We start from the raw sequence: 5194 nt of genomic DNA, 5'->3' as shown, positions 1-5194 counted from the left end.
GGTTCAAACCCACCAGCCACTCCTCAGAAGGAAGGTTGGGCAATCTACTTCCATAGTGATACTGCCTTGGAAACCCAAGGAGGGATCACTATGAGTCAGATCCAACTCGATGGCAGTGAGTTTGGTTTGGAATTGAGGTTAACATGAGAAAATATTTCTCTAGAACATAGAGAGTCATCCTGACCAATTAATTTTAACCCAAAGGAATAAATACATTTAATACTGTTTCTGCCAATGACACTAAAAGAATAATAATTTATTTTCAAATTACATTGTAATTTTTTTAAAGAATAGATGTAAATGACAAAATTTAAGAATAACATCTAATAATGCCTCAGAAGACAACATATATTAAGCATCATGCAATTTTAATCATAGCAATACTGAGGACAATAAAATTAGTTAGTTTTTATTTTTAAAAGCAGTTGAGAGAGATGTTTGTAGGTACTCATAAATCTTTATGGTTACAATTGAGTTGAATTGATGAAACAGATTCATTTTAACTGACAATAATAGAATAGCAGAAACAAGAGAATGTAGATGTGGTGTGTTCAGAATAAAAGTTATTTATTATTTGGGATCTCTAATGAAGGTCATGCTAAATACATTTCTTCAGGGGTTGGTGGTGGGAAAACTGAATCTGAAATAACAAACATTATACAAATACCCATTTTCATCTTTAAGACATTATCAAAAGGAGTTTTATTCATACTACATTTTGATAACATGAAAGTAACCAAAATGAAAATAGATGATCTCTTTATGATATTAGCATAGTTAGATAATTTCTAGAAATGATTTATACTCAGATTTGAATAATAGTCTTTAACATGCTTGGTTTATTGCAGTTACATCTAGTACTTGGAAATCATAAACATTGAGTTTTGTTTTGTTTAATAATGAAAATTTTCTTCCTTCATCATAATTTAATCGAACATTTTTCACAATGATTCTTTTGCCATGAATACTGTGAATGCTTATTAAATCATCCTTAGTGAAAACAGTTAAATAAGAAAAATAATAATTGATGCCATTTATTTTGTGCTGACTCGATTCCAGGCTCTATAGAATGTGGAAAATGTTCCTTTAAAAAATTTTTTTTTTCATAGACAATACCCCCGATTATGGGGCTTACTAGGCAAGTAACAGGTTACAATTTATGATCAGAAATAACTCAAGATACAGTTCTTCCATTGGGACAGCCTCTTCTCAGTGCCATGCTTCTTCCCGGCCTCAGCCTCTGACCTACTTGGGCCAGCATTACAGAGCTCTTTCAGCTTTGCCAAATAGGTGCCTACAGAGGGATCCCACTCCATGAGCAATTCCCCTGCCCAAAGGCACTCAGCTTTCTCACGCCATAGGCTAGGAAGCCTGCCACTCTGTCTCTTGCCAATCTCTTGGTTCTGCTGCCTCTGCTACCACCATCTCTCCACCATCATAGCACAAAGATCTCAGGTCCAAGGACATGCTCCAATCCTAGCTCTTCTCTCTTGATGGCAGTGAGAGCCCCCCTTTCCAAGGAGGTGGAAAATTTTCATGCAACATTTCTGATTTTAATGTGGAGATTTCATGCCTTCTTGGGATTTTGACCCTTGAAATTTTGTCTTTTGATTCTCTAACTGCACATGCCAACCATATGGCTCATTGACCTTCCTCACAGGACTGATTCTGGGGTCCAAACTATGGAATCCCTTGTTTTGAGTGAAAAAGCTTCACACAGGACCTATCCACACACATCTTATACAGTAGGTGATCTGACCTTAAAGCCCACACACTGAACTACAACACTATAGTGCTTTCCAAGATCACCTCTGGGATAATTTCAGGTTACATGGAAACTATTCTAAGAATAGAATATAGATATGTATATTTTTGCATAAATGATTTCCACTTGACTAAATATAAAGATTGGCAGTTGAAAACCAGCCAGCAGTTCCAATGAAGAAAGGCCTGGCAATCTGCTTCCATAAAGAAAACAACCAAGAAAACCCTAGGGAACAGATCTACTCTGTAATACATAGGGTTGCCATGAGTTGGAATCAATGTGTTGACAATAGTCTTTTTTGCTGTGTTCTGTTTTTTATACATACATACACAAGAACATTCATCACAAATTTGTTTATAATAGTGAAAATGTGGAAAAGACTAAATATGCAACAATATGTGTTTAATCAAATAAATCATAATAGCTGTTGCTGCTGTTAGGTGCCTTTGAGTTGGCTCCGACTCATAGCGACCCCATTATGTACAACAGAACAAAACACTGCCCAGTCCTGTGTCATCCTTACAATATTTGCTATGCTTTAAGGTCGTCAATGCAGCCACTGTATCAATCTATCGCATTGAGGGTCTTCCCCTTTTTTGGTGACCCTCTGCTTTACCCAGCATAGCGTTATACAAAAGACAATTTACTAAAATGGAAAATTTTTCTAAAATAATAAATAAAAGCGTTCTTAAACAATTAGGTGGGAGCTCTGGTGGCATAGTGCCTAAGGCATTTGACTGCTGACCAGGTGATATGAGATGAACTGGCATATTATTTCTGTTAAATACTGTACATTGAGAAATGCCTAGGAGGATATGTAGAATGTTACCAGGGAGTATCTGTGGGCAGTGGGAATATTGGCAGTTATACTTTTTTTTCTTTTTTTGGCTTAGTTGTATCTTCATAATTTTCTACCATGACCATGCATTAATTTTCATGTAAGAAATAGATGTCATGAAACTTAAAAATTGACTTACAAATTAAGCAAGTCTGAATAAATAGCTGGTGAACACAGAGGCTGATTTTGGGACTCAAAATGAATGCGGTCTTCTAGAACCTGTCACATATAGATGATGGCTAATTCTAAACATGCCATTACCAAAGCCAAGGGCCAAGTCGAGCTCACCTGCTAACAAAGATCTAGAGCAGCACTTGTGTTCATTGCGTGTCATCAATCAACCCCCTCCCAAACTTCCTGAAAGATATGCTTGGCCAAATGTGACCTCGTCCTAATTTGTCAGCTTGGTTCAGAAGTCTTCAAGCACCTACAATGTGCCGGTCACTGCTCTAGATGGTGCAAGACAGAAGGATAAGGAAAACACGGTATGTGCCTCAAGGATTTCTAGTAACATGATCAGTATAAGAGAGGTGGGAGAGCTATTGGAGTTCAACGAACACCAAGGTATCCTTATCTGAGCAGTGTCATCACCGCTTTCAATGCTGAAACAACCATCACACATCAAGGGCCATTTCCAATGCAAGGACATTCCAAGTCATCTGCTGCTGAAATCACATTTATTCTGTCCTTGGATTTCAGGAAATTGTATGGGGATCTTGATTTCAATTCTGATCTTATAATAGGATCAACAACGACCCACTGTGGGCTGGATTTTAACCAAAACCAAACCAAATCCATTGCCATTGAGTCAATTCCAACTCATAGTGATCCTATTCCCTTCTATTGGATAAGGTAACTAAGTATTCATCTTAGGAGCTTTGGTAGCGGTGCACTTAAAGCATTGGGCTGCTAACCAAAAGGTGGTCAGTTTGAATGCACCAGATGCTCCATGGGAGAAAGATAGGACAGTCTTGGAAACCCTATGGGGCAATTCTACTCTGTCCTACAGGGTTGCTATGAGGGCAGGATTTAGGAGCTCTGAAACCCAAGGAGGGCTCACTATGAGTCAGGATCGATTCAACAGCAGTGAGTTTGGTTTGGTTTTGGTTAAATTGCTCTAGTAACCAAAGCTGAATCAGAACTAGGGCTTTTAAAGCTACCTTCTTAGGCTAGAAGGAACTTGCTTCTGGGATTCTTACTGGCTTTTTAAAAGTCCTTATGCACCTATAAACAAAGCTAGAGTCCCAAGATTTCCTGGCCCTGTTCGCCACAGAATTTCTTTTCAAACAATTCATTGAACTATCATCTACCAGTAAAACTAAGTTTGAGGCATTATATCCAAGACCTGGAGACAATTTGCAGTTGGGATACTTGTGGATTTGGATGAATGCATCAGAGTGTATACAGTTTTGCTATTCCTCTGATCATTCATTTCTGGTCTGTCAGTGCTGGGCCAGCTTGCTCAAAATGTTGACGCTTGTAGCTTTTGTCGTGCTTCCTCCCCCACTTCTACCTGCCTGTGAACACCAATCCTTTTGAAACCCTTCCTGTTCTCCAGAGTGGATGTCTGTAAATGTTTGCCATTTTGAAATTATTTTATTCCTTCAATAATTTTTTTCTTTTAATTTCTAGTGAATTCAGTCTACTGTCTTCCACTAAGACAAGATAAATACAGATAAATGAGAAACACAGTGATCTCCAAAATGAAGCTGTGCACACATTGATTAAGAGATCCAGTGTTACTCTAAGTAGTCCAGAAGTTGTTCTTTAAACTGACCAAAACCATACCCTACATTATGTCATTCTTATTATATATGAACTTCGATTGACTTGCTCAGGGTTGGTGCCTCCATGGTGTTCTTTACGAACAGATCCAAATACACCTGACAATTTCAAAACCTACTACAAAATTAAAATAACCCAGACATGCACTGGCAGAGAGATAAACACAGAGAGCATTACATGAAAAAGAATATAGACCGACTTCTCATCAGGAACAGTATGGGGTAAACAACAATGGAATCAGGTTTTTTTAAATGGTGAAAAAATTCTTCAGCCAGTGTAACTATTCTTCATAATACTGCAGCTAGATTATTTTTTAGAAATGAAAGGGAGCCTCCCATGGTTTTTCCATGTTATACTATGTATCATTACTTCATTCCTTTCCGTGGCTGAATAATATTTCATTTTAATGGGTATAACAAAAGGACAAATATTATATTAGTCCAGTATTGGAAAAAGTCAAGGAAAGGTTTGTACATAGGAGGAAACGTGCTTTGTTGGTTACTGGAGAGGGGAAGGGAAAGGAAGGAAAGTTTCTAGATAGGTTGAAAAAATAAAGATATGTATACACACACACACCAAATACAAATACATGGATATGTTCTTAAGGGTAAAATTGCTATCTTATGATTCATACTCTTTGATTTAGCCCATTGATATGGGCTCTGGCAGCGTAGTGCCTAAGGCACTTGACTGCTAACCAGAAGGCTGGCAGTTCAAACCCACTAGCCACTCCTCGGAAGAAATATGGGGCAATCTACTTCCATAGTGATACTGCTTTGGAAACCCAAGGAGGGGTTGCTATGAGT

Source organism: Orycteropus afer, unplaced genomic scaffold (assembly GCF_000298275.1).
Source record: "Orycteropus afer afer isolate SDZICR_OR568_19922 unplaced genomic scaffold, OryAfe1.0 scaffold00728, whole genome shotgun sequence".
Taxonomy (NCBI): Eukaryota; Metazoa; Chordata; class Mammalia; order Tubulidentata; family Orycteropodidae; genus Orycteropus; species Orycteropus afer.
Note: the sequence above shows the minus strand (reverse complement) of the source record.